This window comes from Manacus candei, unplaced genomic scaffold (assembly GCF_025592945.1).
Source record: "Manacus candei isolate 608988 ecotype Guabito, Panama unplaced genomic scaffold, ASM2559294v1 h1tg000028l, whole genome shotgun sequence".
Classification (NCBI taxonomy): domain Eukaryota; kingdom Metazoa; phylum Chordata; class Aves; order Passeriformes; family Pipridae; genus Manacus; species Manacus candei.
The window spans coordinates 35,068,942-35,095,359 of NW_026138076.1; the positions used below are offsets into that span (position 1 = coordinate 35,068,942).

Here is a 26,418-nt window from a genome sequence, read left to right on the forward strand (position 1 = left end):
GCAGTTGGTTTTATTTCTTTGTTGGAACTGGCAAAGTTCCGTTAATGCAAATAAAACCATTTATGGACTTGCTTATTGAAAATGCTTGTATTTGAGTTCTCGTGTTTGACTGGTAAAGACAGCGGCTCTGTTTCTAAAGTGCCAAATGTCTGTGGTTACATTTATTTGGATCCAAATTGTATTGATATCTAAATGTCTCCTGTTCACTTAAAACTGGAGTACAATGTTTCATCTCTGCCATCTTCTCTCTCCTCTAAGCTACTGAGCCAGTATTCAAGGTCAGGGTCTATTTAGTCCCATCTGGTCATAAAAACTAGCCAAGCATACTTTGTTCTTCTTAAAGTTGATAACACAAATAACCACAATTATTCTGTTTCTCAAAGGCAATTGATTTGCAAATGTTTGGAAGTAGCACAGCTTGTCTCCTGCCCAGTGCCATTTCCTATTCTGGGACTAGTGCTGGTCAAACTATACCATTTGCAAAAGTAAGCTCTCAATAACGGGACTGTTATTTTAATGTAATATATATGTACAAATTTGGAATCCTTCACCTTGAAAGTAGACATTTGTGGTAGAGGAAGCAGAAAAAAAAGTTCAATTTAAACTGCTACCATAGTCCATACAGGTTTAGTGCAAACTATCTTGGACACAAACTCAGGATATGCTGAGGACTGGAGCTCTATTGCTTACAAACAAACACTGGTAGCTGGAACTTCTACACATGGAATTGGAGTTAAAACTACAAGCTACAGGTGTTTACTTTTAACTGGGGAATACAACTGCTTAACACTTTTGAAACAGTGTGAAAATTTGGATACCATCCCTTTAAGCCACACATGACCTGTTTTTTCTTTATTTTTAATGCCTGCTTCTTTTTTGCTATTTCTTTAAAAGGTTAATATATCAAAATCACAGAATAGATTGGGTTAAAGGGACCTCAAAGATCATTTAAATACAACACCCCTACCATCAGTGGGGACACTTTAGACCAGAGTGCTCAAAGACCCATCCAACCTGGTCTCGAGCACTTACTCAGGGATGGGGCATCCACAGCTTCTCTGGACAACCTGTTCCAGTGCCTCACCAATGCTCGCAGTAAAGAATTTCTTCATGATATCTAATATAAACCTAATCTCTTGCAGTTTAAAGCCATTTACCCTTGGTCTGTCACTACATGCTCTTGTAAAAAGTCCCTCTCCAGCTTTCTTTCAGGCCTCCATTAGGTACTGGAAGGTGTTCTAGGGTCTTCCTGGAGCCTTCTCCAGGCTGAACTACCCCAATTTTCTCAGCCTGTCTTCATAGAAGAGAAGCTCCAGCCCTCTGAGCATCTTTGTGGCCTCCTCTGGACTCACACCAGCAGGTCCATGTCCTTCATATGTTGGGAACCTCAGAGCTGGATGCATCCCAGTAGATCTCCCACAAGAGATTCTCAAATTCTTGGGAGTTGTTTAAAATCTTATAGTTTGATAGGACTCATTTTATCACATCCTCAGCACATGTACAGTGGCAAAAAAACTGTATCTGTCAGGACTTAGATTTGAGATACAAACTGAAAGTGGTGGAAAGATTTATTCAATAACAGGAATAGGAATGTCTTGGAAAATTGCAACTGTGTATAGATAGGGTGTTGCAAATTATGAAAGTGCATAGGGAAGTCAAGGGTAGGAAAAGGAGCTCAGATGAGAAAACCAGAATATGTATAATCATTAAAATCCAGCAACAATAAGAAATGGAGAAAGAAAAGGATCTTATAGGAGTATTAGCTGTTGTGTTAACTGTGCAGATGTGATATGGGCTTATAGAGTTTTTTCAAAAAATGACTGGTATTTTTGTAATTTAATTAGATTTTAGATGTATAAATTTGAATTTTTAAATTAAATTAACAATTTAATCCAACAACACCAATATGCTCTTTCTGCCTTATCAAACTCCTAGCAAGCATTTCTTTCAGAGCAGCCTTTCAAGCATAAAAGCCTGCTTGGCCCTCTACTGAATCCAAGGGGGCTGACTGGAGAGAAGGGGACATCAGGACAGTGTTTCAGTTCAGTTCCACTGAGAAGCAGATCCTTGGAGACTACTGGAACTGAAATAAAAAATTTTAACAGCATCTAAGGACTAGGCCCACATTACTTCCAGTACAGAATGTTTTAAAGCCGCCTTTTCCTCCCACTCTCCAATTCCTGTGACAAGTACAGCTCAGCTGAACAAAAGATCTCACTTAGTGGGCTGGCCAGAAGGAAGGAAAATAAGTGTAAATATGTGCTTGAGACCCTAAGGTGGTCCCATCAAGCTGGACTTGATGATGTCCTTTAAGAATCAAACAAATACTTGCACAGAGTAATAATAAAAATAATAGCAGTTGGATTATTTTACGTAGTAAAATTTGGGTACTATTTAAATATTTTTTCAGAAAAAACACTGCAATTTTTACTGCAGAAATTAAATAAAATATATCGTACTTGGATAATATTCAAATAAAGAAAAATAGAGTAAACAGAAAACTATACTTCTCAGAGAATTAATTCTTAATGGGCCTTAAAACTACTACTGGATGTTTTAGAAATAGAGAGAGGTAAACCCAAACAGAAATTGCCTAGAGTAGAGCATCAGTGAAGTTTAGGTGCCAGGGTTCAAAGCTGTGATCATGAAAACTTCAGTTTAAGTGCTCCTTACAGCCAGACATTCATAAGTTCTAGTAGCATGGCAGTTCTTAGACAACTTCCCTACAACACTGTCTATATGTTCCTAGAAATTCAAGAGGTTTGACAGGATGTTCAGCTGATATTATCTTTTACCCAGTCTTGAGCAGGAGCCAGAAACAGGTCCTTTCTAAATATCACGAAGGCTCAGTTCTGGAAGCAATCTCAGAATATTTGTAATCTGCACCCAGAACTATGCACCCAAATCCAGTGATGTCTGCTAGTACTCTTGATGTGAATCCTGTTTATTTGATTACCAAGTATTTAGGGAATTCATCTATAAAGTGGGAGACCTAAAGTTCAGTTCCGCTGTGTGTCTGATCACGTACAAAACTACTTTTCTTATTCCATGGTGGAAGATGGATCTTTATTCACCAGCCACAGGTAACACTGAACAAGGACATACTTCTCTGTTCTTAAGGAAATTTGGTTGTAGTACAGAAGCATTTTTTAGGAAGAAAGAACAAACTTGTGACTGATTCCATAGCTTGGAACACTTGCCTGGAAAAGGGAATGCCAGATCTGAGCTGAAAGACTGTTGGCTCAATTTTGATTTCTAGGGTCTTCCAAGTAAAATAGCCTTGTGGTTAAAAAAGTCTTTGTTCACATAAGAGTTGCTGGTTTGAATCAACTCTAATAGCAAATTTGGGAAGTCTGACATCCAAGTGATTTTTTTTAAAAAGACCTTGTAGCCCTTTGTCCCCAGAATACCATGCAGCTCTGGAGCAACCTACATCTGAGTGAACACAGACACAGATATCTGCACTCTAAAGAAAGGGGTCATATTTAAAAGCCACAGGTTGCTCTCAGCAGCATTTCCTTCTGTTGGTCCTCTGGGTTGTGCTGTAGGATGCATTTGGCCCTATGCTTAGCATACTAGTTGTCTTGGATCCTGTTCTGAAAGCTCCCAGTATTGCTCCTTGGCACCTAACCTAGTCCTGGATTTCACAAGAACTTCTTGTGTTGGTTTTGTTACAAATGTGGTTTACTGCATGTAAATCTTTTGAACTACCTTGGAAAGCATTTTCAAATCAGTCATTTCCTTAATCTGATAGAAGGAGACAATATAGTTAACCAGCTTAATGATAGGTGAGATAAATCATCTACATACGAGTCATGTAATAGGAGATTGTAGCAGCTTTCAAAAGGAGAAGAAAAAAAAATTCCATGTAGGCATTTACCAAATCTTAATGATATTTCACATGCCAAAATTATTCTCATCGTGACCCATGACCTAATCCTTGAATGTTCTACTGTTTGGAGAGGAAGGTCTATTTGTCAGGCTTGTGTCTTAAGAATTGAATTCATGCTTCACAAGGAAAAACACTTCCATAATCTGTTTTTGCTACAGTGTTTGTAATTGCTTATGCTTTTCCCCCACTTCAAGCCTCAAATTGCATACTTAAATGCCTCTTCCCCGCTGTGGTGCTCAAATATTCATTCTCTGTGCTACATAAAATGATATCGAAGAAAAATGAATATTTCACTTCAGCAAAATGTAAAGAAGGCTGGATTGCTCTTAAGACAGGAGGAAGAAGAAAAAAAACTGACTGAATTAAGGGAAAGCTCAGAGGTTAGTTTTTAAGGGCAAAAGACTGTTCTGTTGATGTAAATCAACTCTTCTGTTGATGTTAATTGACTTTGGCCACTCTAAATCTGCTGATTGAGACAGAAAGAACTGCATCAGCAGTAACTGTTAGCAAACTGTTGAGCAGCTTGACAATACTCAGGGTCAACTGATTGATCTAGAAATTACAGGAATTTGGACTAGAAGTTCTACAATGAAACCAGTAGAAGGAATTTCAGCAATATTTAATATGCCTTTGTTTTTCATTTTATCAGGAGATAAACCTGATAGGAACATCAGGCTTTATTTTCACTAAACTCAGTATAAAATCCAACCTGAATTTTTTTTCTTTCTTCATTTTGATACTCCAGATATTCCTCTGCGCTGTCTAACAATGAATATCCTTTCGAAAGATCTGTCTCCAAAGAACAAATAACCCACTGAACTGGTGGGACAAGTATTCTAATTCATTTTGCCTTGATTGTCTTGATCCTCTTGTTTGTTTTTGCCTGAGTTAACTTCTTTTTTATACTTTATGCTGTTCATCACTATGGGATTTTAATTAAATTGATGTATTAACTGTTTGGTAATTACAGTTGAAGAATCTGTTGTAAATGTCATGTTGCTGTGCTCTCACCCCAGGTCAGCAATGAAAATGAGATGCTGTGCTTCAACATATCTACCCAAGGAAATTAAAACATAAGATAATTTATGATTTATCATTATCATTGCAGTCATTTATTATAATTATTTATTACCATGCATCATGTAATGTTTCATAAATGCATAATGTTTTGTCTTTAATAGAGAATAAAATAAAAATCAAGTGGGGAGATTCAACTTTGGTATCAGTGACAGCCTTTCTGTCTGGCAACCTACTTCATCTTGCCTTGCGTACTGAAGTTGAGAAAAAAGGAGAGGTAACACTAAAAGACAGCAGAAAGTTTTAACTTTAGACCCTGCATTAGACTCTCACTGTTATAAAGTGGAATTGTTAACATGTGTTTGCTTCATAGAGCTACTAAAATGAGCAAAGACAAGCTTTTGGATAATTTAACTGTAGCATCATAGAAAAGACTGTGAGGATGCTTGTTCTGTATTCAGCAGAGGATGAAAGTGAGTGTGCTGTACAAGGTGTACATTGACTAGTGAAGAGGAAATTCAGAACCGGTTAAGCAAGTACTTTCAACTAAATGATGGCAGAATTCTCCAGAAAATACATCAGTAAATACATTAATAAAGAAAATATTCTAGTGCAAAATGTGAAGGCAGTTCTAACCCCAGTAATTCCTATACATTGAAAGCTTTACTTTGCAGGTTTAACATTTCAGGGTAAATATATGCATATCTTTGACTTACACATTCATTTAGGAATTAGTTCCAAATAGTATTTCTATCTCTATTTCAGAGATTAAATAGATATGTCACTACTGTGTGTAATACGGTGGTGCAAGATGTTCTAGTTAGTGTCATTTCTGAGCAAGATCCCAGCTGAGACTGAAACCACATTATGCAAGACACTGCTCATACTTATAATTCTGGAGAGTTTATAATGTAAAAAATTTAAAATGGCAAACGGTAGAGAAGTTGACTACTATAACTGCCCTTTTATGGCTAAGGAATTCAGATCTTACATAGAGAATTAATGAATTTATTCTGAAAAGCATGTAGGAAGTTATGAACTAACTGAACCCAGCTGTTGAACCAACTGCTTGACTGTGTCTGTGAATGCCCTACGGGACAGGAAAGGTCCTCATTCCTGGTGAACAACTTGTCTGTGTCCTGATTTCACACCCCGGGGGGGGGCTGTCAGTGCAGCATTGCCCACATGCCCTGCTGTTCCACAGAGAGCCCTCAGCACACTCCAGGAGCAGCCTCTGTCTAAACAATTAAAGGATAAAGCCTGCAAGATGCACCATAAAGCACACCTGCCACAAAATGGATATACATCTAGTAGGTTCCTCTCTCTTATATTGTTCTGTTAAACATCTATTCAGGGTTTAAAGTTTGCACTTCTAAGATGGTTAGCCCTATTGTTTTCCATTGACACAGCTATTTTGATGTTACATTCACTGAGATTGTTAATGATCTTGTACATGTCAAATAATCAATATAAATAAAAGAGGGAAGCTCTGAAAGCAATAGCCAGCACTACATCAAAATAATTCATTACAGAAATTCCTAAACTTGGAGACTTGTTCTACAGATCATTGTAGTTTCTTGACATTGCGCTACTACCAGTATAAATACTTCTTTTGGTGTCATACTGTAGATATAGCAGTGTGTTCAAGCTACTTAAATTTATTAAATAGGGCAGCTTTTTCAAAATATCAATGTTGGGCCAAAAACACAGACATTTTATGAAAGCTGCCTCACTTAATAAGTGTGTGCATATTCTGAATAGACCGTTCTGCCTGGAGTGCACAATAACTGGAGAGAGGACTCTTCATGCAGGATTCAAAACAATGGAAAGACATATGTGGATTGTTATGTTTGAAATGACCACTTTAAATTTCCTTTTTATGTCATTTTAGGATCTTACGTATTCAAGGCTTCAGAAATATTTGAAAAGTGTGAGGAAAATGCAGATTAAAACCTCACCCCAGAAAATGCAGAACAGTTGAAGGTCTGTGATCCTGGCCTCATTCTACCAACAATGGCAGAAGGATTTCTTGCTTTTGCCCATGAGCCAACCTTAAATTTTGATTCCTTATGTGCTTTTGGAAAAGTCATTTAGTTTTGTGGTATCTTGATTTCACCTTCTATAAAATTAAAAGATTCATACTCAGCTAATTTTTGATGGTACTGTGGGCACGGACCCTGACTCTTGGGGTTCCAAGCATCTGAATCAACTTTATTGAGAACAACAGCATCTTATAAAAGCAGTTCAAAAAGTAACAAACGATTCTCAACCAATCACATTGAAGTACTTCATGGAGCATATGCAATAGAGTATCAGGAACTACATTTCCCAGAATGCCCCTTGTCATTCTTCCTGTGACACTAGCCACCACAAATTTTCATGGGCATAATGACAATTTTATTTATATAAATTTATGAAAGCCTAAGAAAACAGATTCGTAAGGAAGGCACTAATAATCAAATTTTTTTAATAATCGATGAAGCAATGCACATGACACAACATTTCTAGGCAAAGGAGAAACACAACAACCTGGTTAAGAGAATTTTAGACTAAAAAATCATTCCTCTAAAGATTTTAAATTGGATACTGTTTCTCACAGTCAGACTAGATCTAAACTGCAAAGAAAAGGCGTGTTCTTTTTCAGCACTAATACACAATGAAAGCCAATGGAAAATACTAGAGGCCCAGAAAATTCAGACTTAATTTTACGGGGGGAAATATCATCATGAAAATCTTGACCAAATAGTAGTCACAATCTGAGAATGTTGATCTGAAAAGGCTGGTCAGAGTTTTGCAACCACAGCACTATCAAATTGATTAAAGCTTCACAGTGCTGTCATTTTGATGCTACAGCTTAGGACAATTGACTTGAGTTCTGGAGAATACAGTAATATTACCCTCATACCTTGTATGTTACTTTAACATCAGTCTTTTGGGAATATAAAATAGAGTGAAATCACAACTGGTGAAATCTTTGTTCGCTTCTCAGCACCTTTTATGAGTCCAAAACAGGTAGAACAAAACCAGCTAAATGTGAAGATCAACCAAAATAAGTATCTTTAGGTAGCATAAGAAATTATTTTCTTCTAATAGTTTTGTATTTTTCTTAACATAAAATTTAGCAAGAGGTAGTCATTAGAGCACATTGGACACTCCATGTGGACACTGTAAAAAGCAGCAAACCCCTGGAAATAAGCCACCTCCTCTTGAGTCACAGCTGTATTCCTTAGAAATTCCTTAGAACTGGGTCCCTGCCCTTCACCCTTTCCATCACTCATCTGGAATAAAGAGTCTGTTTTGTTGGGGTTTTTTTAATTTGTCTTTCTGGAAAGCAGTAAACCTGAGTCTTTTCTGAGTAGCAGGCTCTTCTATCCACAATCCTGTGACTGGACAACTTGAATTTTCATGACTGAGTTCTTACGCTTCTCCCCATCAATAGCTAGAAATGTTCACTCTTGAAGCTTGCTCACTTTCCCTGGATGGACATGTCAAAGGCCTGCAGCACACTGAATCTTGTCACCTTCCATCCTTCATACTCAAGTATGAAGAGTTCTTCGTACTTGCTTCTACAGCAGAGCATGAGTGTCATATTTATGGAACAGAAAAATTTGGGTGCTTACTAAAACAATTTTCTTGTTCTGAGGGAATCTGAGTTTTGTTACTCTGAGTGTAGTGCTGCTGCATTTTTTCCCAGTTTTGAGGGAGTTTTCTTTTTCAATATACATTTTCATTGTTTAAACAGTATACCACTTATTTCCTTCACAGTACAATTGCACATTTATGAGCAGTTTAACAACCAGACTGCTATAACAAAGTGTTTGGTGAAGGGTGGAAACCAAGAAGTTAAAGCTTTGAGATGTTAAACAATAAAGTAGGAAAACTGCAAATAACGTTCTTTCCCTTTGTGATGTAGCATCCTTTATTAAAAAACAGAGGCACTATTCATCTGAGAGTTACTCTTTATTTCGGTGGCCCCCACTGGCATTCCAGAGGCAAAGGAAGAGTTTCTTCATAGACTTTACATGCACTTCAGAGCTATTGCAGAAAGCTTCTTGTAAAAGTAATGAGGAATGTAAACTTGGTGAAGCTGAAGTAGATAAACAAACTTGATTTAACTCAGCTTTTAAAGAGATCTTTTACATTAGTCTTGCCATTTCATCACTATCACATCAATTATTCACAGGCTGGTCTACTGGGAATAGGTGGAGAAAATACTACTGAACTCAAAGGAAGCACTAGAAAACCTATTTGTCCTGTTCAAAATGATTGAAAGAAAGAAAGAGAAAACTAACAGAACCAGTTCCTCCATGAAACTGTGGAAAAGTACAGGAATATGAGTTAGATGAGTCTAATGAAAGAATATCAAGCTAGAAATTAGTATTCAATGAGCTATAAAGAAAATTCAAAGAGAAGATTCTCACAAAAGTATGAAACAATAAGAAACTGATGTGGCTTGGAGTCTTTCACAGATGAATGGAAGAAAAACAAAAATGAAATATAAGTTTTAATTGGCGTGGAAAAGTAGCTGCAGAACTTTATAACATTTCTGGTCTCTTTATAGTACTTCCTCAAGTAAAATCTAAATATGATCCCTGTGTAACCACTTGAAACAGGCACCAAGCCACCACAGGAAAATAGGCTCCCTACTTGTTTCATTATTTCTGTCATCAGGTCCGTTATTTTTCATTCACTGCACAATTGAGAGAGCAAATTCAGACAGATATTATTTTAGTAATTTCTAAAACTTTTTTTTCTACGTGAACCAGAAGTAGAAAATTTTGGGTTCCCATAGAAACTGAAAGTTTATAGAAGAAATCAGAAATTTTCCAGAAGCACCTGTCCTCCTGAGATGCCTATTTATTTACTTACTCTGCAGACACTGAAGTTTTAACTGTTGTGAATAAATGGTAAACAACTGTCAATAGTTTTGATACCCTCATATATAAAATGAACATCTTATCTTGTGAAAAATTTTCATGCTTCAGTTAATCAATTTTGCAGAATTAAGTATGAAATAAATTATGTATCATCACCTATGAAAGGAAAATGGTCTTCACATATGAAAGATTCATTCACCAGTTGATAACATAGTCAACTCCCTGTAAGGTTTTCCTTTAGCCATGAAGATGCTAGCACAAAGCACAGAGCAGGGCTCTGAAAAGAAAATATTCTCCTCTTGAAAAGCAAATTGATCATCTCCATCTTGAAGAGCAAGTTCATCACTGGTTATTTCAGCTAATTTTTTAGCTTGAAGTTTATTTACACTGTATGGTTATGCCATAAATATCGCTGTGGCCACCTAAAAACATTTGGCAGGTGGTTGTTGCTGTTGCTGAGCCTAAGGAACACCTCTTTCTCTTCTTTGTCCTCTGACATAGTGAAGTTCTGAGTACACTCATCACAGTGTGTAATGTGAGCTGTGGCACTCTTATTTCTCCTTCTGTCAAATGGTATATTATTCACTATACATTCTGCTTTCATTCAGGATTCTGTCTTTGGTTTCCTTGCAAGTATCACCATGGTTTTGCTGTTCAAAAGACAGAAACTAAATACAGTATAATGCTGGCAGAATTCAGTTGAATAATTTACAGTGCCAATTAGGAGAACACACTTTAACAATGTGTTACATGATATCTGGAAAACAGTTTTCTACTTTGTAAGACCATATGACTATAGAGAATCAGAATAAATTTGCTTCCTCTACAAACCTTGATAGTACGAAGACTATGTTTTGTAAATGAATTCATTTCTTTTCTTGTTTATTTTGAGGAATGAAATTCTAACAGCTGTTAGAATTTTCTTTATGGTTAACTACAATTGCTGTAAATTGTAAAGAAATGGTCAGAAATAGTTAGAGGTATATGCTCAGCTGAGAAAGGTTGTACTACTGCTTACAGAGTTGTAGTGGTTGGACTTCATCTGCCACTTTCTGCAGCAGCACAAGCCCATTTGAAGCTGTGTAAGGGCTCAACCTTACAGAGAAAAGCAAAGCAGGATTCTGCTGGATGCAGCCAACCTTCAGGTTGACATCTGGGAAATATGCAAACAGGGGAGCAGAACACAACCTTGTCCTTATAAACGGGTTGCGTTTTCAGTGGAAGAGGGAATGAAGAAACACACTTGCTTAATAATTATTGAAGTTGAGAGGGAACTTATTCCCATGGTGCTTCTCAGGGAGGAATAGTTTGTTTTGGCTTGTCTCTTCAAGTGGAAACATAACTGTGAATTAAAAAATGGCATGCTGAGTTTTAGGAGTGGCTTTTTTGCTGCTTGCCATAGAAAAGCTGTGGGTAAAGGGCAAGTTGTCATTGATTTTTGAAGCCTGAGTGCACTTTTCATACCCTGATGCTGAATAGTGAGCAGTGTAATGCTCTTCATGATAGAAAGTTTATGAATAATGCTAATAAATGGTGTTCACACTGCTGTTTTCCTTCCCCAATATGACATAGCCACCTGCTCCCTACTTTTGGAAAAAGGTAGTAGAAGATAAATTCCACCTTATTTAGAAATATGAGAAGCTAATTTATTCACAATAAGTATTCCGTAAGTGTTAGATTTCTTTGTTTAAGTTTCCTTCTAGTTCTGTTTGATAATTTATAATGAATATATTATTTCAGTAATATTCTTCTGTATGTTATCTTCTAGAATAGTAATAATGAAAATGCTATCACTATTACTTTAGCACCAGTGTGAATATGGTGCTATGTGGAGTCAAAATACAGATAATTACAGAGTTTTTTAGTACTGATTTCTTGAAGAAGGAAAAAAATACTACTACCAACATAAAAATAAACTGAATTTTTGTAGACCTTAACCACTGAGTTGTACAATAAATTTCCAGACCATATACAAAAATTGATTATTTTAGTAACAGGTAGAACATTTGAGAAGCTGTAAAGAGTGTAAATAGCAATACATATATAACAACGAACTATTACAGAATTAGAATAACTTTTATGTGGTGCTACCTGTCAAAGGGCAGGGCTCACTCCATCCAACTGGATTTCATAAGGACCATCAAAATTAAATCACATGAACAATATACACATGCACAAGTAGCACTTTTGCGTAGGATTGTTGTCCTTCTGGAGACAATGTAAACTCATGATCTAACTGATCAAACGTAATAGAAATATCTCATTTCCACTCTTGATCTTTTCTCATCAATAGGAACTTATTATGTAGAAAGAGAATGGAAAAGCAAGCAAGAGCTTGAGTTCATGGATGTTTTCACATGCCATCGCATGGAAAACTTTGCTTGTGAACTTTTCTATTTCAGTCATAGTTGGATGATGATTTTCACTGAGAAGAGACACAATTTATTGCTTACATTACTATAACATAATTTTGCAACACACTTGGAAGGATCCATTGTCGTGTCACAGAAGAAGTGTTTGCTTTGTATTCTTCCTTTTGAAACAAACTTGGCATTAGGCTTTCTCTGCTAACAACTGGGAGTTACTGTGTGGTTAAATTACATTCTCTAGATCAATGTCTGAGTAAGCATAATACATATAATTCCCATATTCCCAATTGTGCATGAAAAAGAGTTTAAACAGGGAACTTTTAGGCAGAGTTTAGAAAGGTAACTCCTAACTTTTTTTTTCTCTGTGAATGAAATTCAACATTGTGCAAAATATGTAAAAGCCCTAAATATCATGTATGTACTATTTTGAGAGCTAATGGGGACTTATGTAGTTCATAGGTTTTGTTTGGACATGGAATTTTACCTGTGTACTGCAAGGTACCTTCAGAAGCCCATAAATGGATTCAATAAATGTTGCTCAGACTATGCTGAGTTTTAGAATTATTTTCTCACTTTCATTACTTTATTCTCATTTTGAATACTGCTTAATAGCTTCTACCAGGTATGAGTTATTGCTCTTACTTACAAACATAGTATTGAACAGTAAATTCTTTCTGTAAACAGATTTCATTAAGTGTCAGGTTCTGTCAAAGGCAAATAATACTTCTATAGGAAGGCATTATTAGAGTCCCAGAAAAGTCTTCATCTCTCCCTCATCTTTCATGTCATAAATAACATGTTACTTTCGATACTGTATAAGCTTTGCTCCCCATTTTTGCCTGTTTTCAGGAGGGCAAACAAATACAAAAAATCATCTATTAATAGATACTGCTTAACACTGTTGCTTTGGAAGGCAAGTGCCTGTGTGTTGGAAACTGTAGCCCACACAAAAATACAGACATTAGGACAAAGATGGTTCCTTTAACTACCATTAGTCATGTGATGCCACTGAAAAGTTTGTTTCTTTCCACTGAAGACCTACAACTGCCAATGCCCACAGACACCAGAAAAAAACTATATTAAAATGATAGTGTACAGTAAGTAAATCTGTCTTTCATATCTTTTATGAGGTACAGATGGTCTTGTGAGGAAAAGCAAAAAGAGGCTCATATTTCTTACTCATAAAACAACACTGTGCATAAAATGAGAGGATTAATGAACCTCAAAGGCTTAGAGTTAAGGAACTGCTTGGAAAAAAGGTACACAAGTCCACATCCAACTGTAACAATACAGCAAAATATGACTAAAACTCTTGGTAAGAAGATTTCCTCTGGAAGTATTTGTAATATTTTTTTCCAGACTGGAGATCCTTCAGTAAGGGCCATTGTATTAGCTGATGTTACAATTAGGGTGAAAACTACATTTCAGAATAGTCATGTTCCATGTGGTTCTGAAATGGTGCATTGTTGTAGTTTCCCTATTTGTGCATCTAGTTGTCTCAAAGTGTCTATGGAGAAAATTTGGGGAATAAATATGTATTTTGCTCTTATACTGAAAAAAAACATGATGAACTTTTCCTTAAACAACATAAATTTGACTTTCATCAGAAAACTTAATTCTTTGAAAGAACTTAGAGGTTGTTTATTTCTTTTCTTCACTGAAGCACAGGCACAGGAGAAGTCAGTTTTCTGCATCATTCCCAACTAACTTAGAGGTAAAATGAGTATTTCTGACAATTGCCTGTAAGGCCTTCCGTTCTTCCATGCCCAGTCACCCCTGTCTCCCAACAGCTCACCACAGTATTTGCTTTGGTTGGAAGCCTTATATTCTCTCCTTGAAGGGTGACACTTCTCTTATATATCAATCTTTAAGCATAGTATGTTTGAAGTGAATGAAGATACACATAAGTAAAGCTACCTACATCTAAAACAGAGCCTGAAAGGCTCTCTAGAAAGTCTACTACCAGGTCTATTAGATCACCCATGATATTCCTTCTCACTTCATTGCAAAGTGATACTGTAGATGACTGGCATTTAATTGCAAATACAATACTGTGGTAAATACTGTCACTCATAAGCATAAATATTCCATACTGTTATCATACATAATGACAAGGACCTCAGAAATATGTGTTGTAAGATATTTTTATTACACGTTAAATATAAAAGCTTTTTTTCACATAAGCCCCCAAATGTTACAGTGCTCAGAGACAGAATTCCCTTCATCAAAGGAGATGTTGCTTTGCTACCAGTACTGGTATTATAACTTCAGTAGAAGTTGTTCTGGGCCCTGCTGGAACTGGCAATCTGCAAGTCTCTAATGGAAGCAAATGTTAGACTTCCTAAAGTGACAGTATCATTTCACTAATGTGCAACTAAAAGTATTCAAGTGAAATCTAATAGCTTTTACTTTCCAGAAACATTGTTAAAATAATTGCTCCCTCTTTTTGCAAAGTAATATTTCATGTAGCAGCTTTTCTGGAAGGAAGGTAATCTAAACCATAACAGGAGAATGTAAATTTCCCAGACAATGCTTTAATAATTCCTGAGTGGTGTGACCGTAGGGTTTCAGAATACTAAGACACTGTGAGCTAGACAGAACCTGCCTGGGAAAAACTGGTCTCTTTCCCGTTGTCCAAAAGGCCATGGGACTTAGCTCATATTGCTTGTTTTACTATATTATTTGATCTGGGCATTTATTTTGCTGTGATTAAGGCAACAGCGTGACAGATTTGTTGTACTCTAATGTTGTCTAATTTTATTTCCATTTTCGAACTCTCATATTTGTGTATGTATTTATACACAGGAATACTTGGGTAGTGTGGGTATGTATATATATGTATACATGTGTATGAAGAAAGAGACACTACATGAATAAGACATTAGTGATGTACAACTAAAATATGACAAAAAGCTAAAGTAACATTTAAAAAAAAAACTATATATTTGAGCACATTGACTTTCCTGGCATAACCTGTGTTTCACAATCTTGTTTACCATATTTATTTATTTTTCATTTAACAAATGAAGAGGAATAGGAAATATATATGAAGCAACACCGTAATATGTTCAGTATTGTACATTTCTGTGTACACTTCTGACCAAATAGGCAATAGATGGGTTTGTGTTTTATTTTTCTGAACCTTCCTGACTCAAACCTCCTCTGTTTTTTATTACTAATTGTGAGTTGACAATTCATTATCTCTGTGAATTTGGCACGATCTTGTGCTGTGTTTTTGGTACTTCATCGTCCTCAAGCATGAGGAACACTAACCACTAACTTGGTCTCTGACACTTCTCTTTGCTGCTGCCTCAGGAAAAGAATATAATGACAAATCAAGAGTTTTCCTGCTAGACCTGAGTCTATTCCCACTCCCACCTGAAAAAGATACCTGGGCACTTAAGGGGAGAAAGAAATGAGGTGCAGGATGTGGGAGGGCTGTGCTCTGCTCACCCCACTGTGCTATAGGACAGCAGCGCTTTTGGAACTGCTGCCGCCTCCCTGCTGCTGCATATACCACATAGAAATCTGTCACAGAAAATCTTAAAATAGTTCTTTAATCACTAATAACCTCTGGACACATAGTGTTGCATGAGATAAATAAATACCCTTTTCAACCTTCAAAGTGTGTGTCTAATAAGAAAAGTGAGAGCCTATAATGTGGCACCATCATATTCAACTGATCTGCTTCCTATCCAGAGCCAGAATCACATTAGCTGACTTCAGTGTCTGCATAGGATCCTTCCTGCTTAGCAGTGTTAGTAGCCCTGCAAAGCCAGCACCTGAAGAAAAGGAGAGTTGCATTCTATTCCAATTAATTTTGCTCTAAAATGATAGCTAAATATATATTAGTATATGCTTGTATCTATTTTTAATTCTGTAAGTCATTATTATGATTTTTTTTAAATTAGAATTACTCTATAATGAAAACTCTATAATCTCTGTTTAAATCTCAGCTACTCCTGTGCAATCTCTTTGAGGACATTAGGACAACCCAGATGATTCTGATCATATAATTAGAAGACAGTGGTGCTCATTGTTTGCTGTGCCCAGCAGAGCAATTACTAGGGAGTGTGCACCAGAAATATTCCCGTTTAAAGCTGGAATCATCACTGCCCTGTGACACTATGGTAGAGAGGGCTTAACCCACTCTGAAGATGGTTTGAGTTTAAAGTTACTGTGACATAAACATCCAGCCCAATGATACTCAACTACCCCAGGTCACATTTCAAAGCAGGGATGTTCTTTACAACTAAGTGGCCCCCATCTGGACATGCTGTAAAATCCATATATTAAAACAAATATTTCTCTGGACTTGGTAAGGCATAAACATGCATTTCATGGGGGCATGTACCTAAAGTGTGAGCTAGGTTTGGTAAACAGGAAGAGATACAGATTTAAGTGATGGGCAAACCCAGGTACTGAAAAATAAGAACACTCACATTTTGATCACTGGTCACACAAAAAAAGGAAATTTTCAAATATTTTTAATTTATAATTGTAGAATACTTTATTCTACAAACTGGGCTTTTGCTCTCTTTTCTTCTTTGAGATAATATGCCTACTTTTTAACCAGAAATGATTTTGTGATAGATTTAAGGAGGAGATTTCATCTGTCTTTCAACTCTGTATTGGCAGAACAAACGGAGTTAAGTTTCTGTCCTTTGTTTTTTTTCCTTGGGTTTTTACTTCTGTTGTTGTTTACAAAACCTTGGGGGCCAGAATTCTTTTACATTGTTTTATATCCATCAGTGAACATGACCTAGAGGCTGAAACATGGGGACTGCAGTGTACTGAGTTTGAGTCCCCTGCAGCAATAGGAACAATGTATTATTTCTTTCAAAAAAGAATTATTTTTATATTCATGTTTGTATTAATTACTTGTATTCTCTTCTGAGACTTCTTTTGCATGGGATGTCACGGGTGTGTTTTTTTGAGAAGACAGAAAATGAGAAGTGTGAATCTTTAGAAATAAATCCTTGTTACTGGATCATTCTCCACATAATCCACAGAATTGGGACTTTTGTTTTCGCCTCACAGCTGTAATCATGCCTGAATTTATCTTTTCCATTAAGTTCCAGTCTGGTTCTTTTTGTTTCTTTTTCTCCTTTTTCTGCCTATGTGCATGTGTGCATGCACACATACTTTGACTTGTCCTCATATGTCTATATATACACACCCACACTCTATTACAGGTAAGATATAATTTAATTTTCCAGTGCACACAGTGTGGCCTAAATCATATCTATGCAGTAAATCCCTGGTGTGTTAAATTGCTGGGGAGATGTGACTGAGCTCTACAGGCAGAGTGACATTGGCACTGTCTTCTCCTGCACTGAATTGGACCTGTGGGGTTTTCCCCGTAGCATAAAACCCACAGAAGCCCGAAGCAATATTTCCTTTATGTTAAACAGTGCATTGCAGTATATTCAAACTATTTTGTGTACAGGCAGTTACAGGACTCTGGATAAAGAGGAAAAAAGCATTGGTTTTTTGATGTATGATTTTTCCTTATTCCTCCAATGGTTCCCCTTTATATTTGAGAAGCAGCAGCAGGTGTTTGTTTTACTTAACACCTCACTGAATTGGTCTGCAGCACGACTTGAGCAAACTGTATTTCTGCAGTACACCAAAGGTGCTCGGCTGTGACCTTTTTCATGTGTATGTGTGTATGATGTAGAAGGAGACAGCTATAGCTTGTTAGAGATGATCTCCCATTTAAAACTGGCTCACCAGGGCAGCACAGTGGATTTCAACTGTACTTTGGGATGTTGGCACAAGACACTCTCCTGCTATGTTGTGCTGCCCTGTTTGAAAGTGCTGCTGTCACGGCTGTCCTTCCCTCATTCCTGGAGGTACTGGGGGTCTCCAGGGAGCACTATCTTTGTGAGAATGAGGACTATGACACTGCAGGATGCAACCTGAGCGTTAATGGGTCAGTGAGTGACAGCTGAGCCTTCTCTCTGAGGTACTGAGCTGGCTATCACTGCCAGGAGCACAAGGTCTATACAGTGAAGTGTGCCAATTTAATTTTGTCACATGTGGCCTGGGTTGTACAGATACGGCTGTTTCTAGAACTCTTTGACAATGCTAAAACTGATTCAGGCCACAATGCAACATTTAAGGATGCTAATTAGAAAATAATTGTGCTGGGTTGTACAGACTTTACCATTGTAATATATCTTGAAGGCCCCTATAGAATGGGAAAGAAGGTATTTTAATGCACTTTGCATGCAAAATGAGGCACTAGATTTTGTGATTTGTAACAAAGCACAGTACAGCTGCCATCATCCAGTAAATCAGAAAGCAAAAATAGTTCTTAAGCAGTTAGTATTCTGCTTTATTTGCTAATTAAAATGGGGTTTGGAACTGCTCTTCAAAATGATTGCTCTAATTAATTTGTTGTTCTTTTGCAGTTCTACCTTCTATGCCATTTGAATACAAGGCAATCCCTTGTGCTTCTAGAAAGCATGACGGCCAACAGGGCATCCTTCCCTTCCTCGGAACAGCAGGCTTTATTGCTTGTCATTGTTTAATAAAATGTCTATTCTACCAGGGCTAAAAAGTCACCCATATACACACTAGCACAAATTTATTTGCAATAAAATGCAAGTATAAACCCACAGTTTTAATTAACAGCAAATATTTGTTTAATTTATGCAGAATTGAAAGAAAAACAGATGATCGCTTTTATAAGGGCAGTGACAGATTTTAGTTTTAATTACTTTTAAAGCTTAAGAAAAGATAGTGATTATTTTAATTGCTATTCCTGTCACTGTGATATAATCTTTCATTTTGTGGTTGATGGATGGTATTTAAGATAAATACAGTTGCCTTTAAAACATGGCCTGCGTTACTGGCATGACTATGCAGAGTAGAAGATATCATGTACGAAAAGGGAACTAAGGGAGTGAAGTACGGAAGCAGATGCACTCATTTGACATTCATCAGAGTACTCAAAAGTTTGAAAATTATTCACATCAGTCAGGACATGGATTTAAGGAGGTGCAATTGAAATATTGGTTGTGTTATCTGGTAGAGGTAGCCTTCTATTTCTCAAACTGATTCTGCTATCTGTGCTTATACGTATATTATGTGTGTTATACCACAAAGCCTGATTGCAAAGTGTTGTATTCAGTGGCTTGTTCAACAAAGAAACATGTGTATAATATTGTTTGTTCTATTTATTAGAAAATTTGAATCAAATATAAAAATAAAGAGTGGGTCTTGAACTGAAGTTCACTGAAGCAAGTGATCACTAGAAAAATCATTAGAAAAATCAGTAGAAAAAGAGATTTGAGATTATTTCAAAAACTGTGTGATGAAAACTGCAATACTTACAAGTAGTAGCATGATCCCACGAGTATCACTGGAGTGACCTCTCAGCTATATTCAGAGAAAAGATGTGAATCTATCATGTCTTATTTTATTTGGCTAGTTGCACTTAGCAAGGCTGACAAGAAAGTTTTAAACTCTTCAGATTTTCATTGCCAGTACTTTTGGAACTAACCTCTCTTTTCTTAAGGAGGGCATAAATGACCGTGATTACAGCCTGTTATAATTTAACGAATTTAAGATATTAAAGATGAATGGTCCTAAATTTAGTTTCGTGAGGCTTTTTATGCCTTCAAGCTAAAGATATGTCAGTGTAGTGGCTTGTGGGTTATGCTTAGTGCGGTATCTGGATCCAGGGTGTTATGAGCACTATATTAAATATTGGATAACTGTAGCGGAAATCCATTTTTCAGAAAAACATCTCTGTCAACCTAAACCTCCAAGCTATCTCAAGCTTGTCTCTCCATATCTATTTGGTTGGTCATTTAAAAAAAAAAGTAAATATGGAAATGACCTCACAGTATCTAGGTACTCTCTGGTAAAGAAATTTCTATCAGAACATTGTTAGTAAATTATAAATCATGGAAAGGAACTGGCACTTATTCACCTTTCTTTTCTTGCCCATCTGTCTTTTCAACAGCATTCCAAGATCAAACAGATGCTTTTAAAATTTTCTTCAATGAGCAAACAGACTAAACGACCCCTACATGTCCTACAAGACAAAAATCTTCTCTGAGAACAGAGGCAATGCAGAGATTGTCTCCTCTGTGCGAGGTGCCTCTGATCTCCTTGCAGAGGGCCTCCTCTCTGCTGGGCACGTGCTGATTCTTCCTGGGATAAGGTCCTCTCTCCGTTTCTGTGTATCGCCCACTCTCATCTTGATTACCTCCACAAGGGTCTTTTTTCAACCCTGCACTAAACTGTTTATCGTTCCTGTTCCATTTTTTCCCCCCAGTGATTTCTTAAATTAATGACCTACATTTTCATAGCTGATTGTTTGCATTTTGCAGATGGCTGCAAGTACTTAGCCTTCAGTTTTGTGCTTTACAACATTGTGACTTACTACTGCAATAGTTATTTCCCATACATCTGGAATATAAGCTTGCATACTCAAGTCTTTGTGATCATATACATTTACATGTGCAATTCCTTCGCATTTTACTCCCACCACCCAGCAGTTTTGTAGCTAGGCATTTACAAAATACTACTATGACAACAACAAAATCTTTTTCAGTAAAGTCTGTGTTTTAAAATAGCAAAAGAAAGACTTCTCTCAGTAGCACTAAGAGAAAGAAATCCACATGTAATTTGCTTCCTAGTTTCACTGTATTATTGTCATTCCTAAGTACCTATTGTATACTCCTGCCTATCAAAATATGCTGATTTTCCCTGGTGTCCTTCAACACCTTATTTTAATGGAGGTGCTTATTTAAATTGAGGTGTTTATTTAAATGGAGGTACTGGAGGTGCTTCCTGACACGAAAAGGAACTAACACAAGTTTGTTCTCCTGCATAAGCAGCATCAGCTGATACTTCTACCTGGTAGAACAAATATGTTTGTGGAAAAAGGCAAGAGTGTCTAGAAGGTAAAACACAAACTCTGAGTAGTCTGAGTAGTGATGAGCAAATGTGTGAGTTGGAGAGGGATGCAGTGGGAGAGGCTGGTGGTATGGAGAGATAGCTGAAACAAGCAGATGGCTTAAAGGAAGCTGAGAAAGGCTGTTAGCACATAAAGCAGAAGACACTTGATGATGAATTGCCATTTTGAGTTGCTAGGTTTTTTTCCTTATTTAGCTAACTACTGTTCCGATAATGACTTATATAATATCTTCTCTGTGAAGACTTTAAGTCTTCTTTAGATTGAAGGTACCTTTTTTATAGAATGAAAGCACAGACTTAAAAAATGGTTAAAGTCTAATGAAAGGAGAGGAAAAAAGTGGGATGAGACAAAGGTACCCATGCAACTTCCTTCCTTTTCCCTTAATCAAGTAAAAGTCATTCATTGCCCTATCAATGAGAAATAAAACCTAGGAGCCCACAGAAGGCAGTCCAAATGGCTAGGCTGCTCAGCTTATCCCAGTCCAGTTTTTATGTCCTGGACCTGGGCTCTGTATGACCCCTCAACTCCTCCTATCTTGCTGCTTGAGATGTTTCATTACAGTAGTATCCTGTCTATTACTTCTCAACTGGCCCCTTAATTTACTCCTGGCTTTAGTTTCCCTACTCATGAAATCTGGCTTACAGTGTTGACTGAGCCCAGAGCAGCATACCTGGGAGATGGCAGCTCATTACAATACATCAGGTAAAATACTAATTATCGAGAATGCTCAGGGAGGAAACATCTTTTCAAAGCAGGACACAAACATTGCATTTTTCCACGCAGGTGGAGTGCCAGGCAGACCCCTCCATCAGGTTAGTCCTGCACAACCAGCACGTCTCAGGATAGATGCTCTTTTCAGTACTTGTCTTCATCAGACAGTATGGGTGATACATGGCAGATGTATTCGTGGCAGTCACTGCTCATTTGGACAAAGTGTACTAAGGCAGCTGAAAGCTATAAAACTATGCATTCATGTGACTAGGCCTGTGCTGAGTCTTCAGTCTTTAGTTGTCTGGTGTCTCCAAAGAAAGGCAAAGAAATTGGTAAAGAGTCCGGAGCACAAGTTTTATGAGGAGTGGCTGAGGCAGCTGGGGTTGTTTAGCCTGGAGAAAAGGAGTCGGGTCGACATTATTGCTCTCTACAGTTACCTGAAAGAGCAAGGGGGGGCTCAGTCTCTTCTCCCAGAGAACAAACAATAGGACAACAGGAAACAGCTTGAAGTTGCACCAGTGGAGGTGTAGACAGAATATTAGGAAAAAATTCTTCACCAAAAGGGTAACTAAGCATTGGAACAGGCTGATCAGGGAAGTGGTGGAATCACTATCCCTGGAAGCATTCGAAAAACATGTGGATGTGGTACTTGAAGACATGGTTTAGTGGTAAACTTGCAGTGCTGGGTTAATGGTTGGGCTCAATGTTCTTAGGGTTCTTTTCCAACCTTAATGATTCTGTGGTTCTATGAAATACATTCTGGATGAGATATGAAAAGTCTCCTTCATCATTGTTACCTAACAGTGGGGTGGTTCTAGTTTTAATGACAATAGTAACATACTGACGTGTGTCGAGGCAGAAATGCATGCAGCCCTTTGGAACCAGAGAGTATATCTTTGGTTTTCTTTTGCTAAATGCATTGCTTTAATGTTATTCTATAACACCTATTCATTACTGCTAATGAATATAGAAATTATGAAGAAGATATAGCTCCAATTTCCTACTGTACCTGTAAAATATTACTGATTTAAATGAGGCCATGCAAACTATAAAATTACAGCATCATGCACTTTCATTGCAATATGATTGGATTGCCTCTCTAAATGGTTCATCATCAATCCCAATAAAGACAAAGCATGGGTCTAACTGTTGTCTTGAATCCAATAGCTTAGTTTTATTGCCTCAGTAGCAGCTGTTTAAGTGCCCCTTCCTCTTCCATTCAGTGATGTGATACGCCTTTTTCATAAAGGAAGTTCATCAAACCTGCCAGGATTCTGCTCCAGCCCACCACAAGGGATCCTCTCAGTTTCAGAACTACACAAATGATTAAGAGGAACATAAATGAGTAATGGAAGTGTGAATGCCCACTGTTTTCCCTTGAATTAATTAAAATTCAACAGGAAAAAAAAAGAGTATTAAAATCATAGAATAACCAGAGTTGGAAGGGACCCAGAAGGATCATCAAGTCCAACTATTGGGAATATTCACCAACAGTTCTCAAGATGTCCGTCCATTCACAGGCCATTACATTCATGAAAGAGAGACATGCCAGAGTCTGAAAAATCCTGAAATATAAGAACACTTTGAAAGACTCCTAAAAATACTTAAGTACTAATGAACTCTAAGTGAAGAATTTTGTTCTCTATGGTTGTTAACTGCCAGGAAATTCCTGGACCGGACATCATTACTGATAAATCATGAAAATATTTAAGAAAAAAATCAGTTAGGCATTTAACATAGTCAAAGCTCAAACTGAAAGACAAAAATATAAGTGTAAATATGTGTTATCAGGACCAAGAGTTCTATTCAGTTAATATTTTAACAGGTGAATTTTAACAGGAGGCAGGAACTGATTCTATTTGGTACTCTGGGTACATAAGTTTCATAACTTCTAATTATTGTAATTCTTGTTCTAATTTCAGTGTGTTATTTCAAGCAAGAAGCAGTGCTAATGTCTTAAATGGAGAAAAAACACATATGGAAATTGAAGCTGATCAAAATTAAGGTAAAAAGTCCAAATTATTTTATGGAGTTCTAATACAGTTTTTGAAAGAGTGATTATATAACCCACACTCAGGCAAAATTCCTTTTTTTCTCTCTTTAAATTATTTTTTTAGTGGAAAATTCACATTTACTTTGATATAAATCCACTTACCCAAGGTGTCTGGGAATTTGTAAGCATGTATACTATGAAACATTTCTTTGTAATTTCTGGACCTCTCTCAGCCCTGAGTTGATGCAGAGTGAAAAATTACTTCCTCTCTCTTTCATATCAGTTGCAATGGAAAAGGTACTGCTCACTATGAACACATTACAGGCCCTCTGGAAATGAGGGAACTGCGAGGGAGTTACTGTGTGTTTCATTGGATGCCTGGGCCTTTTCTGGCCACCTCCAACCCTATAGTACAGAATTTCAAGTTTTAAATGTCCTATTGTCCTATTTAAGAGGAATTCTAGAGGTATTTTGGTGCATGTCAGAAATATTTTAAAGAGTAAAAGCCCCATTTAAATGGGAAAGGATAGCATTCGTATATCCCCCTTGACAGAGCAGCTTTAACTGTACACCTTTTAATTGTGTGCAATAATGAAAGATCTTTATAGTTTTATTCTTGTGTATTATTTCCCAGCTGACCTAATTTATGAGAACTTTGGTAATGTATTGTTCAAATGCGTATGAAATACCAGTATTAGACTGCCACAGTGATTCCCACAAAATACATTTTGTTTTGTTTTCTAAAATTAAAATTATTAATATTCCAAGAGACTAAAATGTAATGTTATCATTTTGTTTTCAGGAGATTTTCACAAACATTTTATGCCACAAGGAAAATAAATATAAATATCCCCACTACAGTTACTCTACATATTTTATTATAATCTTCTACTGGTTTGCATTTTTCAGTCTGGAGTTTTGCGACCTGGATGACAATGGTTATGCTGATGAAGTTGTTAAGCTAATTAATATATAATGAATTAATAGCTAGGTTTGTCTCTGCCCTTCCATACTAATGTCCTGTAAGAAGGGCTGTTTATAAACCAGCATTCATGATGAAAAAAGTACTTCTGTAAGCACAAGTCATTTCAGGCAGAAAATAAACTAATGCAACAAGGTTAATGAAAAACAAACCCAACAAGGATTTTGGTGTGAATTTATACATTCATCTTGACAGGTTTTATCATTGTCCTTTACACAAGCAGAAAACAGCACCTGTTGAAAATCCACAAAAACAACAGTTTATAGAAAATTCTATTAAACACTTCTCTCTTTGGCTTCATTGAGGGACCAATGAATTTATATGTGCAATTGAGACAAACTCTCATAAATTATTTTTAAGTCTTCAGTGGTTACCACAGCATTCCACACATCCATCCTATTTAGAAGACTGGTTAAGTGTGTACTTTAAAACAATGATTAGAAAACACAATATTGCTGGCTTGAAAATAATTCATACAATAATTTGCTATATAAGCATACTGCTGAATTGGGACATTAACTATCTGCTAATATAAATATTTGAGTCTTTTGTAGGCAATTGTCTAAGCACAGAACTTTCATTCCGCAATTTAGTAATTTGAAGAAAATATCTTACTCTATTTACTTGCAATCTTAATGGGGTGGGGATGTTTGCTATTTTTTCATAATGATGACATGAGTTTTTGAAGTGTATCCAATACTAACAAGTTCTGCAAATAATTTTGAAAATTTAGCAAAAATATCAAAATATATTTACTGTAAATGTCAACATTAATAAATTCACAGCCTTTTATTTTCTGGTCTTCCTGGAGTCTTTGGTAACATATTACATGTTTTTCTTTTGTCTTATTTATTGACTTACAAAAGATTTTTTTCAGTGAGAGTTTTCTGAGTCTAAGCATTTGGGTTTCAGAATTCATTTCTTTCTTTTTTTTTCTTTTATTTTAAAAGAAATTAGAGTTTCTGTGAATATACTTTCAGAAATTTAACTTCTGGAAAAGAAAACTGTATAGAGTAAAGAGTGAGATTTGAGTTTGTTTTGTAAAATCAATATCATATTAATTAATTTTTAAATAAAATATTTGTCTAGACTCTAGTGGAATTAAAGCATACTCACTAAATGGAACTAAAACACTTTCAGGCTTGATTGTAAATGGGGTTTCATTGTGTTCACTTGAATCTTGTTTGATTTTTATTGTACAGTCTACAAAACCTGTAATCTCAGTTCCATTATTGTACAACACCGAGACAACGTTCTCTATTTCTACAAGCCTACTAATTAGTAAAAGCCTTGTCTTTTCTTAAAAATGGATTTAAGATTAAAGTATTTTATGGAAAGCTACACAGGCAAATCTATATTGCACCTATAAATCTGTGCTTAAAAAGGGAGATTTCAAAACCATTGTTGCTATCATTCTTTCTTATCATCTACTAAATATGTTGTTCTGCCCAATGTTATTTTATTTATGGTTTGTTTGGGGGTCTTATTTATAGACATATCCTAGATCACAGCAAAGTTAAATCTTGAAGGCACTGCATGAAAATCATTGAAAACATATCCATATTTATTTTCCACATTTTTTGTCCACTCGATAAAGGAATTTCATAAAAGCTTTAGGAAGGAGACAGGTGCCTACATTTTG

The 26,418-nt window shown here is 36.5% G+C and overlaps 1 long non-coding RNA gene across 2 annotated transcripts in view; it reads left to right on the plus strand.

Annotated features, from left to right (window-relative positions):
• The window catches only part of LOC127472112 (uncharacterized), a 126,589-nt gene that overhangs the window by 26,449 nt on the left and 73,722 nt on the right, over nt 1-26,418 (plus strand). For both annotated transcript variants that reach the window (XR_007904870.1, XR_007904871.1), the window contains exon 2: nt 23,724-23,806. This is a non-coding gene — a long non-coding RNA (uncharacterized LOC127472112). The remainder of the gene's footprint in view (nt 1-23,723; nt 23,807-26,418) is intronic.